The sequence below is a fragment of the Magallana gigas genome, chromosome 1, assembly GCF_963853765.1.
Source record: "Magallana gigas chromosome 1, xbMagGiga1.1, whole genome shotgun sequence".
Classification (NCBI taxonomy): Eukaryota; Metazoa; Mollusca; class Bivalvia; order Ostreida; family Ostreidae; genus Magallana; species Magallana gigas.
In genome coordinates, this window is record NC_088853.1 from 25427608 (window position 1) to 25442553 (window position 14946).

General features: G+C 32.6%; 1 protein-coding gene and 1 long non-coding RNA gene across 2 annotated transcripts in view; both read right to left on the reverse strand.

Moving 5' to 3' along the window:
- Positions 1-14946, reverse strand: part of LOC136275752 (uncharacterized) — a 35620-nt gene that overhangs the window by 10297 nt on the left and 10377 nt on the right. The gene's annotated exons all lie outside the window — the stretch shown is intronic.
- On the reverse strand, positions 6127-14780 carry LOC109619173 (uncharacterized). The gene is made up of 4 exons (XR_004598214.2): positions 14305-14780; positions 12320-12411; positions 10488-10568; positions 6127-6744 (listed from the first exon to the last, which is right to left on the reverse strand). It is a non-coding gene; the product is annotated as an uncharacterized lncRNA (long non-coding RNA).

Here is a 14946-nt window from a genome sequence, read left to right on the forward strand (position 1 = left end):
ATCGCTCACCTGAACAGCAGTTCCTTGTAACATTACATTTCGTAGCATATGCTTTTTCTATTTTAAACATTGAACCCCTTTCTGGGGACCCAGTAATGGTCCGAGGTTTATGGTTGGCTTGAACAACATAAATAGTAACATAGGAATGAAAATGTGTAGCACTGCGGTGGGACCGCACATACACAACCTGAAAAACTGAACGTAGAAGAGTTCCACTTCAAGAGGAATAACTCTCAGACTGTACAGAACATTAAGAAAGATAACTCTTGGTTCCACTACATTAGAGTTTACACAATTTGAGGATCCTTGCATAGTAATCTCACAAACTGTAGCATTATAGTTCTCGAGAAGAACTTTTTAAAAACATTTTCAATATATCTTTCTATGTTAAACTTTGAACCCCTTTTGGGGCCACAGTATTAGTCCAGTGCTAAAGTTTTAATTATTTGGAATCTACATTATTTAAGGATGCTTGCATAGTTATCTCACAAGCTGAAGCATTATAGTTCCCTAGAAAAAGATTTTTCAACATTTTCCCTCTATATTTCTACGCTAAACTTTGAACACCTCTTGGGGCCCCAGTATTAGATTGAGGTCACGGCTTTTATAATTTCGAATCTACACTATCTGAGGGTGCTTACGTAGTTATCTGACAAATTGATGCATTGTAGTTCTCGAAAAGAAGATTTTTAAACATTTTCCATATATACCGGTACTTCTTCATTTAACTTTAAACCCATCTTTGGTCCCTAGTATTAGTCCAGGGGTCACTAATTTAATACTGTCGAACCTTCATTATCCAAGGTTGTATGCATGATAGTAATCTCACAAATTGAAGCATTGTAGTTCTCGAGAAGAAGATTTTTTAACCTGTTACCTTTATATTTCTATAATAAACTTTGACCCCATCTTGGGGCCCCATTATTGGTCCGGGGGTCACGATTTTACGAATTATGAATCTACCTAAGCGAAGGATGCATGCATAGATATTCCACTAACTAAAACATTGTAGTTCTTGAGAAGAAAATTTTTAAACTTTTCCTTTGTTTTTTAAAATGTTTAAATTTTGAACCCCTCTTGGTGCCCATCAATTGTCCGGGAGTTACAATTTTTTGAATCTACATTATTTAAGGATGTACATGTATGCATAGTAATATCCCAAACAGTTGCACGATGGTTCTTGAGAAGATTTTAAAACATTTTCCTACATATGTTAAAATCTAAACCCCTCCTGGGGCCCCAGTTTTGGTCCGAAGGTCACGATTTTTTCAATCTTCACTATATATACAACCTTTTGTGTATGTATTGGCATTTTTGGTGAAGTGGTTGTTGAGAAGAAAATTTTTAAACATTTTTCATATGTAGTTCTATGTTAAATTTTGATCCCCGCCTGGGGCCCCAGTTTTGGTCCGAGGGTCACGATTTTTACAATTTAGAATCTTCATTATACATACAAGCTTTTGTGTAAATATTGGCATTCCTGGTGCAGTGGTTCTTGAGAAGAAGATTTTTTAAACATTTTCCTATGTATTTCTATGTTAAACTTTGAACCCCGCCTGGGGCCCCAGTTTTGGTCCGAGGGTCACGATTTTTACAATTTAGAATCTTCATTATACATACAAGCTTTTGTGTAAATATTGGCATTCCTGGTGCAGTGGTTCTTGAGAAGAAGATTTTTTAAACATTTTCCTATGTATTTCTATGTTAAACTTTGAACCCCGCCTGGGGCCCCAGTTTTGGTCCGAGGGTCACGATTTTTACAATTTAGAATCTTCACTATATATACAAGCTTTTGTGTAAATATTGGCATTTCTGGTGCAGTGGTTCTTGAGAAGAAGATTTTTTAAACATTTTCCTATGTATTTCTATGTTAAACTTTGAACCCCGCCTGGGGCCCCAGTTTTGGTCCGACGGTCACGATTTTTACAATTTAGAATCTTCACTATATATACAAGCTTTTGTGTAAATATTGGCATTTCTGGTGCAGTGGTTCTTGAGAAGAAGATTTTTAAAGACATGCACCCTATACTCACTGTTTCGCAATTATCTCCCTTTTGAAAAGGGCTGTGCCCTTTATTTTAACAATTTATAATCCCCTTTCCATAAGGATGCTTTGTACCAAATTTGGTTAAATTTGGCCCAGTGGTTTTTGAGAAGAAGTTGAAAATGTGAAAAGTTTACAGACGGACGGACAGACAGACAGACAGACACACATTTAGACATATATTGGGTACTTAATGTCCAAAACTTTATTGGGTATCATTATTGGGTACATGACATGGTTTCACACGAGAACACATTTATTGGGTTAAATTTCTTTGCAGATGTATTGGGTATCAACAAATGTCCATCATCTTCTTGGGTACATAATTCTAGATATTACCATGCATTTTTGATATAAAATTATTAAGATGATTATTTTTATTTAATTCATGAAATTTTTTTGAATAATTCACAAAGCATAAAATAGTAATTTTTAAAGTCTATTATTACAGTACCCCAACAAAGCATGTGTTACTAGATTAGATAAAGTAATACTCAACAGGCCTGTGACCTACTTTGTTTTAATGTTTTTGTTCTAGTATGGGAATTTATTTGATTAGGAACATTAAAGAAAGTGGGGGGCTACTAGGTCATAGATATGGGGATTACCATATAAAGTGACCTATAGGGTATTACCCAAGTAAGCATTGATCATTGTCCATGTTTTGTTGGGTAATACCCTATAAGTCACAGACTTGTCCATGTTTCGTTGGGTAATACCCTATAAGTCACAGACTTGTCCATGTTTCGTTGGGTAATACCCTATAAGTCACAGACTTGTCCATGTTTTGTTGGGTAATACCCTATAAGTCACAGACTTGTCCAAGTTTTGTTGGGTAATACCCTATAAGTCACAGACTTGTCCATGTTTTGTTGGGTAATACCCTATAAGTCACAGACTTGCCCATGCTTTGTTGGGTAATACCCTATAAGTCACAGACTTGTCCATTATTTGGTTGGTTATACCTTATAAGTCTTACACTTCTCCATGCTTTCCTGGGTATTGTTCTTATAATAACCCAATAAGTAAAACAATAAGTAAAACACTGTCACTGTTTTTGGGGGTAAATACCTATACTAGTATCCATTACCCATTAAGTCACAGACTTGCCCATGCTTTTTGGGGTTTATTCCTTATTACATTTACCCAACAAAGCATGGAAAAGTTTGTGGCTTACTGGGTAATACAGAAATGTGCAATTTTAGCCAACAATGTAATTCAGGGAAACATCTGAGTTAATTAAAGTACTATCTTTGCAACATGTATGCAATACCGCAATTTTTTCAATGATCTACATGTAATTTAGCGACCACTTTTATATCTTAATTTTTTAAATTCACAGAAATAATATCCTGTATTATTTTCTTTTAAAAACTTTTCAAATTGCAAGAAATGACTGAAATTAAACATTAAAATTAAAAATATTACATATCTCTCCCATTTTCGCAAATTTTGTGACACGTAAAAAAAAACCCTTTATATTTTCCCTCACTACGTTCGTCCAAATATAAAATAATAAAGTGCTAAATGAATAAAAACAACAAGTAGTGGTGTCACATAGGTACGCTGCTCGCTAGCGTTAATTTATTTTACACAAAAATACAAATTAACAACATCTGTCAGCCCAAAATCAACACTTTCCATGTCATCAGCCATTTTACCCTTAAATCGCAACAGTGTTCGGACCTATGCACACATCATCACTGCTGCCAAGACTTAGTACTTGGAAATAATTAATAATTTTGTTGTAATGTATTCAGAAGCATTGTTTTTCACAGAAACTTATTTATAAACACCTTGAAAATAGTCAGATTTTAAATGGTACGAACAATTTAGATATTTTTTGAAGTCGTATGTATTCCTTCACCAAAGTTCAATATTGCTGGGATGCAATTTTGAAGATGTATTTCAATTACTGGTACAAAATGCATGGCAGAGTTTGATGGCATTAAATCTTTTCTTGAAATTTACACAAATGCATGTACACAAATTATACTGAAACAAATTTATCAAATCTTACAGAAAGATTGTCAGACATCTTACATGTATGGTTAAGAAGATCAAACAGACCATTTCATAGACCTTTAAACTGGCATAATATTCAGCTCGCATTCAAAAATGCAGAGAAAGTTTAAATATTCAACAGTTATTGTCTGACTCATAAAAAATACACATCCAAAAATATTCAAAAAATGTTCATATCCACATACTGGTACAGTTTGGTTTTTTTCTTAAAACAGTGACAACGATTTTTGTATGTGTGGAATTACAATTTACATTCTGTAACTCATCATAAACTTTGAAAATCTTAACATGATCAACAATTTCAATACTATATTTACTGGTATTACAATGCATATGCATGATGTTCTTTTCTATGAGCACACACACATATAATAACAATATCATCAAATATATGTACACTAAGACATAACTCAATCAAAAGTGCAAATTTACTCTTTTAAGGTCATTCCATATTTTTTCTTTATGGTCTCCCATATCCTTTTCCACAATATTTTTCGCCATTTTAGTTACATTCTGTAAGTTTTGGGCACATTTTCATTCATGGGAGTGTATTTGATGTGCAACAGTCTGAAAAATATTCCCTTACTTCCTTTATCTCTTGTTTGACCATTTTACTCTTATAATATATAATATAAAAATATCGAATGTTTTTCCTGTATCAACATTCTGTATTGAAGAAAATTGTAAATGTTTATCTTCTTAACCACCCTCTAAGGTCATGACCTACACAATGAAAAAGAATATTTATTGTTTAGGGGTGGAAATCCTATTTGTTTTTAAGATATTTGGTCATCATTTCAAGTTTATGGGGGTTGAGATATCAACTGTACAATTTCCGGTAATCTGCAAAATTAAGATATCCCTATCTTCAAAACTGTTGGGAGGAGTTATTTGCACAAAAGATTGACTAGTTAAAAAAGTGATTTTTTTTTGCAAAAATTTACAAAAGTTAAAATCCTAGCAATAATGCATATTTCGATTATATATACAATTGATCTGCAAAACAAAAAACCTTTATATCTTGAAAACTGTATGAGTTGTCCAGACAAAGGGGGTACCCTTTTGGCAGCCGCCCGTCATTTCACCACTTCAATTACCAGATTTTTCTGATGGTAAACCCCATTAAATGCTTTCTAACACTAGCTGTGTATTTTTCCTGCAATGCTCGCTACCTTCGTATCCACATGAAATGCCTGAGTATAGTCCACTGATGCATTTTCCATAGGCCGTAATGTAAACGTTCCTGTTCATAGCTCCAGCCCTATTTTTCGTTCAACAACGAGGGACCTCTTGAATGAAAGCTCATCGAATTGCCTCTTTTCTGTTAAAATTTTATGGTGTGAAGTCTGTACTGAAATAAAAGTAAAAGTAGGGAATTTCACAGTTTTGGAAAGGGTGTACGTCAAACAATTTCAATTCTTTCCTTCAAATGATAATTTAATTATGAAACTTGGTTTTAAAATTGCAAATCCTTTTTTCTAACATGTGTCAAGCATTCCGATTTCAAATGTCCGAGTAAATGTATATACACTCTGCAATTTAGCAACTATTTTGCTTAAAGGAACTACTTTCTTGTCCTACCGATTCTAAAAATAGTTAGAGGCATATACCCAATATGAAACAGTCATTGTGGTTATTTACAATTCTAAGCTTATACATATTCATTCCAGACACCATACAGAACCATGATTCCAAATTGGGAAAAAATCAATACATAATTATGGATTTTGCAGCATTGATACACATGCATTAAATCTGAACAAAATTGTCCAGTCAAAATTCAATTAAACAACATCTAGTTCATTAGCATTCAATGTTCTTAAAAAACATATATTGAGAAAACTTTTATCTCAAAGATAAAAATACATGTAAAACATAAACATTCAATATTTTACCAAATTTATTTTGTTCATATTCTAATGAAAAAACTCAATAATGTCTGATTTTATAAAAAATTTATCACACAAATAATGAGTTTTTCTTTAGTTACAAAAAGGAATTGTTTTCAAACACCATATGAAAAGGTAAAATATAAAAGTATAAGAATTTTCCTAGTATCCATCAATGTACATGTATTACATATAGGTATTGGTCTGTAAATAAAATAGTTAAATGACTATATATTGTGAAACCCTTAGTTCATTTCTTGCTCCATTTTGATGCAAGCTTGAGACTACCTCACCTATATGACATCATAAAGATGTCATAGTGATGAATTGTTTTTACTCATGTAAGTGTAATATTTGCTGAACTTTATTTAACCCTAGTTTCAGAAGAAATGCACCATTACTTAACCCATTAAAGATATGTCATAAGGAAAAGGAACTTGCTAATAAGGAGGTTTCTTTTACTCTTCTATATGACAACCATGGTAACATTTATAGAAAAACATATCCTATGGAAAAGAGTCAGTTAACTAGAGTTTAAAATCTAGAAGAATAAAAATACCCACTAAGTCTGTGAAATATGTATAATCAATATAAAGTTTCCCAGTAATTATCTGCATGTCAAATACTGAATATATAGTTTTTACAGGTTCCTTCTTTCAAACTTGGACAAGTGTAATTAGACATCATTGTTACAAAAATAAATTTTACTTACTGGTACATCTAGTGTGTCTCATTGTTGTGTTTTAATCTTTGATGAAGTTCGATCCACTTCAATTTACAAGGTATCTAAAATGAAATGTTTTGAATTTAATTCTACATGTATTAAACACTATCCCCAACATTTGCATACTTGCCAACCTCCAACATGTAAAAATCTGGTCATGACCAGATTTGGAAAGTAAAAAATCTGGTCATAGCGCGTAACGACATTCACGACATATTTATCATGCATTTCATAGGTACCCGGTATATACAATAGAAATATGTGTTAAAACTAATGTGTAATACTTAATTGCAAAAAAGCATTTTAACTAACAGTTGCTGATTTTGAATTTTGTAAAGTGATCTGACACAGAAAATGGTAGATTGTGTTCAGCTAAAAAAAAAATGCAAAAAGAGTTTCTGCTAGTCATTAACCTTGCTTTTGAACTCTGTAAGTGATGGCATGAAAGTTGTAAGTGACTTGGAAGACTTTTGTGTATTAAAAAGCATTCTATACATGAGTGACGACTTAGCGTTTTTGAATGTTTAGTCAGATCATTGTACTCGACTACTTTGTTTTACCTATGGGAATTCATTTTCCCAGATATGTTGATAGGTACAAAAATATTGTTTTCTTTTTGTTGGTTTTGATTCCGCTGGCCCCGATGAATACCTTTTCTTATTGGAAGCCATCACACTTAATAATTTAAACCTTCGCTTTTTCAAAACAACTCACGATAATAATTACACTTAATGTGTCTGTTATAGCCTTCGGCATTGTTTACGCATTACGTAAATCCAAGCTCAGCTTGGGTTCATTACTGGAAGTCAAACGCGCAACGTAATTTACGAACCAAATCCGGAAATCGGGAGATTTTCGGGTTGTTCGACAAAAATCGGGTGAAAAGCATGACCCGCCGGGTCATAAAAAATAATCGGGTGAAGGGTTGAAAAATCGGGTGTGACCCGACGAAATCGGGTCAGTTGGCAAGTATGCATTTGCATTTTCATGTCAAAATCAGCCATGTATTTAAAACTCAGAGAGAGAGAGAGAGAGAGAGAGAGAGAGAGAGAGAGAGAGAGAGAGAGATCAGCTAGACAACAAACAACTACATCGTCATGCACAACACATTTGTACAACCTAAAGACCAACACCAACACCCCCCCCCCCTTCAAACATTCAATATCAACCCCCACCCCCAAAAATTGATCTATTGTTTCAAAAGTATGAATAGATAAATACATGTAATTATCTACATAAAATGATTACAGATAATTTCATTCAATACTTTGATTATGATTAACAAGGATAGGTTTTATGGATTTAGCAACATGGTAGGCTTTTACATATTAAAGTGTGCATATGTACATCTACGTAGTCATGTCACATACTAAACAGATTTGTTTACGCAAATTTAATGCACATCTATAATCTTAAACATAGAATTGGAACCTACCAGGCATTAAATGCAACTCCCTTACAATGCAAACTAATATTAAAGACCCGGAAACGTGCTACTACACCAGTTGCCCGGTTTGGTTCGGTACACTTTTTGAACAGTACGGTTCGCTTTGTGAACGGTATGGTTCGCTTCTTGCACGGTATGCTTTGCTAAAAATAGCTGCATGCTTTGTGAAGGGGTTGCGTGCTTTATTAATGAGGTAGGCGTGGCCTGAACGCTTTGATTTTTCTCGATATAATTTTCTTTAGTTTTTGCCCGATTGACTTCAGCAAGGTGGTAATTATAACGAGCCTTTTTTCTTTCTTTATATAATATATTACAAATGTATATCAATCTAATTAAAATCAGAACTGCCATCCATTATCTCAATTTTGATACGTTGCGTGAAACGTGTACTTACTGAAAAACGGGAAGCAGAGGGTAGTTTTAATTTTGATTAGTCTGTTAATATTCGTACATGTATTTGATTTTAGATATATGCAATTATTAAAATAGATTAAAAGAACTGTTTGACTATAATCCGACATGTGTTTGTTACATGTAATTCAGCGATCTGGCGATAACAAGCATCTTAAAATTATTATTTCTATACATGTACTGAAGTCATAAAATATTTCAAATCCATTTAAAATTGCTATGAAAAATTGCCCAGACTTTTCTCGATATTTCTTTAATTTCCTTCTCGCTGTCTTAATTTTCGGCTAGTTGTTATATTTACAAGCATCTTTCTATTTTTTTATTCATAATTCATCTGATCATTCTTTATTGCGTTCTGTTGCCGATCAAATTCCCCTGGTGAATTGACAATGTAAAAATACACGCAATTTAAACAACTTAAAATAAACAATGAATTTCAGTTTAGAAATCTTGAAAGTACCTGTTTTAAAGTTTTTCGACACGGATTTTTATTCATTTGAATAGTGATTCTATGATATTCTGCTCTTGTTCGTATACACAGATCACACCTACATGTAACCTGTAATCACTTCTCTTACCTGAAATAATATCGCGTGTATAGTCAAAATATGACTATAAGTTTTTGTTAATTCAGTTAAACTATGCAAGTACATGTACCATATTTCTTACGATAAATTTTCATGTACACAACTGGATACACACAATAAGTTAATAGCTTTTAATGGTGATATTTATCATTTTGTTGGACAAGTGTCCGCTCTTCACTGTATGCATGCGATTTAGCTGACATTTTACAAACGCTGGCTAACCTGTTTATATTTCATGTACCTTTTTACTCAAATACTTGTTGTAAACAGGACACGGAAACTTCACGGCAATCAACAATTGAATGTTAAAAGTGATAAACATATTAAGAATTTATCTAGTAACAAAAAAAAATAAAAATACGACAGCGATAGATAGAAATTCTCATCACCAGTACATGAGTTATAATTATGAATTCGGAAGGAAATGGTTGTTGAATAATTTCAAATAGGAGCACTCTTTAAAATGAGGATTTAAGAAAGTAAACATAAAACTAAAACAATTTCATTCGATAATTTTCTTCTACATGTAGCTATGTAGGAGGAGCCAAGTAGTACGCGGCGCATGGCGTGATCTGCCATACTTAAACTGATTGAGAGGCGAAGCACGTGGAGTCCTGAAATAAAATCCCACTCAAAAGACCGAATATAAAAACCTAATGCGAAACAATGGTTTAGTGATAAAACTTCAATTTAAGTAATATAATTACACAAGCTCTCTCTCTCTCTCTCTCTCTCTCTCTCTCTCTTGCCTCTTCTGTAAGACAGAAGATCGAAAATAGGCATGCTGTACGGGTTAGACGAAGACGTACGCAATTTTGTAGTTTTTCTTTTGTCTTGAACAGGTGTGAAAACCCCCGAGGACATGTTGTTTTGAACCCTGGGTTAGTTAATCACTATTCACAGGAAATGATCGTGACTTAAGCTTAATATACACAAGAAAGCCAAGTAACACGTTATGATTCAATGAGCGTTAAAGCAACCAACAACTTTATATATGTATGATAAGTTTATTATTTGAAGGAAAAACTGATTTGTTAGTTGATCGATTCCCGACACCTGTTCATTTCACAATTTACAACATACACGTGTACACGTATTGAAAGTTCATGGCGCTATGCAAAGAAAAGATTAAGGTCTAAGAAAGGGAATAAGATTAAAACATTTTTGTAACAGTTTTAATAAAAATATTAGCGTTAAATTTTAATATGTGTTATTTAATCCCTTATAACTAAAATCTAGAAAAATATTGAACTTATCTGGTCAGCGATAATATCAGTCCTATTTTTGGGGCGGGTCTTGCATAAATTATATTGCACACTTTTTGCACTGTACGTTTCGTTTTGTGAACAGTACGGTTTACCTTTAAACTGTGAATCCAGGGCTCCACTTTTGCTCTTTGTCCAGATGTCAGTATAGCTCTGATCATCATCATCATGTGATTCTACAACAACAAAGAAATATTTCGGATTTTTTATTAAGTTATAACACAGGCACTTGACCTTATATAATTTTCTTGTAATAAAAAAATACTCTAATAATACACAATTAAGGTGCACCTCGCCGCCATTTTGGATTTTTCTAGGACAGTCATACCTGCAGGAATTTCGGTGGAAATTCATTGATAAAGTTAATTTGCAATACTCTCCATCTTCAAATGGTCGTTCGACATCTATATAAGCTTCAACTAATTCAACCAAATCAATGCATTTCATCTGTCAACAATGAAAATGACCCCTCATCCTGCATCTACTGCTTAATGGGATGAATGATTAAACAGAGGACAGAAGTTGACATTTTAATGTCATACTTAGGGTAATCCCTTCCAAATAAAGCAATGATACAGATACCAACAATTCAAAAGGCGTTGATTTTGAATCAAGTAAAAACAATGGAAGTGGATATAAATACTGGCATTCATAAAATTCTATGTATCAAAAAATGATTTATATATACAAACAGTTTTCATATTCGGGTTTGGTATTTGATCGAGCTCAAGTTCCCAATAATGTTTAAAAATCCATAAACATATTTTTGCCACAAGGTCATCAAATGAAAAACGTTTAATTGATGTATTAAAGGGGCATTCTCACGATTTTTTTCCCGTTATTGATATTTACAATATCCTTCAGTAAAGCATTTCTAATAGTCAACCAAAATTTGAGTGTCAGTTATCGAGCAAGATATTGAACTCAAAATAAACAAAGCTCAGGTCTTGTTTTTGTTTACATTTTACAATTTTGACAAGAAAATTCCAGGTTTAGACCTAAACTCAATGTGATAAGCTCTAGGAATTGTTTTTTTATGTTCAAGATAAAGCAGATAAAAAAAATCACCTTGAAAAAGAATTTTTACCTTTATACAATGTACATTGATTCATTTTGATGTGCCTCCTGCGTAAAATATGCACAAATTTCGCTCAGGATGCATTATTTCATTATAAGTGCATCCCAAAGGACACATCAAATTTAGAAAAAACACACATTTTCTCGCTAAGGAATTCCAGGACATTGATTGTTCCTTTTTTCACCTATTTACTAGACCCCCAATATGTTCCGAAGAAAATATGGCACACTACAAAAGCCGAAATCTCATTGGTCAACACTTTATGATTAACCAATGAGAATCAATGAAACATAACATTACGGCGGGGAAATTAATGTCAATTATGATATCACTGAATAAAACAAATTCTCTCCCGAACCAGAATATATTAACCAAAATAATTATAATCAAGGGAGTTAATGTGAATTTAATAACAACAAAGAGGTTCATGCTGAACGCTGATCCAGAACACGATATAAATGGTAGTCGACATAAAGAAACAGAGAAAACTCGGAAAGGTCTTAGTGACGGCACTTAGCCTGTCTCCTAGTATGGTCATTTAGAAATGGAGTTTAATTAAATGTATATGAAAGACTGCAAAACCAAGAGGATCAAAAATAGTTTTATGATTGAGTTTCAGGCTTAAAATCGGACTGAAGTATTAGTTTTAAATAAATTAATCCAAGCTATTAGATGGCAGCGATGTGTACCTTAATTGTGTATTTTTAGGTATAGGGTATATTTTTTTTATTATATGAAAAAGATATATTACATCATGCAGGTGCCTGTGAGGTACAATCATACTAAATATACATCATAAAACATACATTACACAAATGTTGTACATACATCGTGCATGTATTGACTTACCAGCCTTAATTGACTTCTACTTCCAGGTGCTAAATCGATAGGGTCATCATCACATGATTCTGCTAAACCAAATGGGTCATCATAACATGATTCTACAAAAAAAAAAGAAAAAGTATATGTATAGCTTATTTGTTCATTTTGGGGTTCAAAGAGGTCCATACAACTTTCCTTATACTGCACCCAATATTATAAACATATAGCCATTAGGTTTCTAAAGATCCCATACAAATGAATCTAATATCACAGATAAATATTGGTAGCTCGAACAAGGGATAACTCGAATACCCTGCTTATGTTGAAGTCTACCCTCGGTCCCGAACGTTTTCTCTACATAAATGTAATGATTTTAAAAACTCCTGATATCTCGAATATGGTACATATTTTCGAATACCCTGCTTATGTAAGGTATATTGAAGAGCTGAAACGCTAATTTTACCTGATTTATCTCAAAGTGGAGTCATTTATTTTTAACAGCTGCCCTATCATAATTGCATGGTATCATTACTTCACACGTCTGCCCACGGCAATATTTACACCTTTCAAAACTATTGTTACCTCAATAATGCGAGACGTAGTTTATTAAGATGGCTGCTTGTGTGTTTTGGGCATTTAAGGTGGTGTGGGGCACATCTTTTTTCAAAAGCTTTTTTTTGGGGTTAAATATTGTAAAATTTGAAAATTCTAAACCGGTGAAAGTATTCTAATTATAATTAATAAATGTACTTGAATCCACAGTAATATCAACAGATGTCCCATCCCATACCACCTTTATACATATCTATAAAATTTAGATTAAAAACAGCCATGATTATCGTAAATGTGTTTAATAAAACACAAGTACTGTATACGGACATATTGAATACACAGCTTGTGAAGTGACTATGGTTTATCATACATGTGAAATGTTTTCACTTTTCAATATAATTACTAGATATGAGGACTGATGAGCACAATAAATTAATATAAAATACATTAGCTTCACAAACACAACAAATACAAAAATATACTGTGTGTATTATTAGCTAGATAATAAAAACCATATGTGTTATTTGTTAAATTTCAAGCCGTATTTTTCATTTTATACGTGATAAATTTCAGTAATTACATGGTAAGTGCTTCATCCCATTGCAAATTGTAAACTGTCGAGTGACAAAAATTTTAAAGTCATATTTAAAACGAAACATTGATTTAATAATCAAAAATTTTAAGTCATATTTAAAACGAAACATTGATTTAATAATTCATATAAGAATGGAATTAATCAGAAAGCCACTTAAGATATCTTGAACCCCTGGATACATACCTCGAAATTTTGTTGAAGTCACCTCAAGTTCAAGATACCGATTTTACCTGTATTTTCAATCTATTACCATTTACAATTTTCCCGAAATGTTTCTATGTTAGACCCCAAGAAGTGGTTATATAGTTGATTTGGAACAGCAAAGAAATTTAATCATTGAAACAATGTCAATTTTTAAGACAAAAAGTTAACTAAACAATTAATCACTATGAATAAAGTATAAAATTGACATGGTCACGATTTTAGTCATAATTTATTTTGCTATTTTGAATGCACAAATAAGGCATTTAAAATGATTAATCGAAATGATTATCAGTTGTTAAGTTTTAATCAAGATAGTTCACTGTGACACAATTTAAGGCTTTGTAATGTAAACAAGGATTGTGCAATGAATTTGTTTACATACATTAAAGACCAGTTTTAAAACTCTAAAATCAATACATGTAAAACGATTGGAAATGAAACTTTATGCCAAAAACAAACTAGCAGATATAAAAAATCTTCTTGAAGGAAAGTTTTACAATAAAACTTCTTTATAACAAACACAAGAAACACTGACAAACTTGTTGGGTACTTAGGCTAATTATTATTCATCAGTAGTGTTGTTTATGATTAAAATAGATTTTGTCAATATCTTTAAAAATATGAAAAGAAAAGAAATATATAAGACTTAAAAATAACTTACATTCTTATCCAGATAGCAATATGGCCTTGAATGAGTTTTCTCTAGTTCCAGGTGATATGTTCATCTAGCATCTGTTTCAGTAGCCATTGCTACTTTCTGATTGGATAATCTTATCACATGTCATAGTTGTTTGGAACTCTTCTGAATTCTTCATTGTTGATGATAAAACCAAAGGCATCCCGAAAGAATTTGATTTCAACAAACAGTAAAGTCCATTAGATGGACTAGATTTTATAGACAATTCTCAGACAAACATTTATTGGGTTTGTGTTATCCAATACCCAGTAAATGTCTCTGGAACACAATGAAAGCAATTGGATTATTGGGTATACCCAATAAGTCAAAAGTACCCAATAAGTGTTCCAATGACATAAATTGAACCCAATAAATATTCTCTCGTGAACACAGACAGACGGACGGACGGACGGACGACGGACAACGGGTGATCAGAAAAGCTCACTTGAACCTTCGGTTCAGGTGAGCTAAAAAACCAAACAATATTGACGAATAAATCAAAACCCAATTGGGAGGCAATAGATAAACAACAACAACAACAACAACAAAATCAGCTTGTTTAAAAGTAACATTTGCTTTTGCAAATATGTTTCCTTAATTGAATCTAAAGAATAACAAAATCGTTTA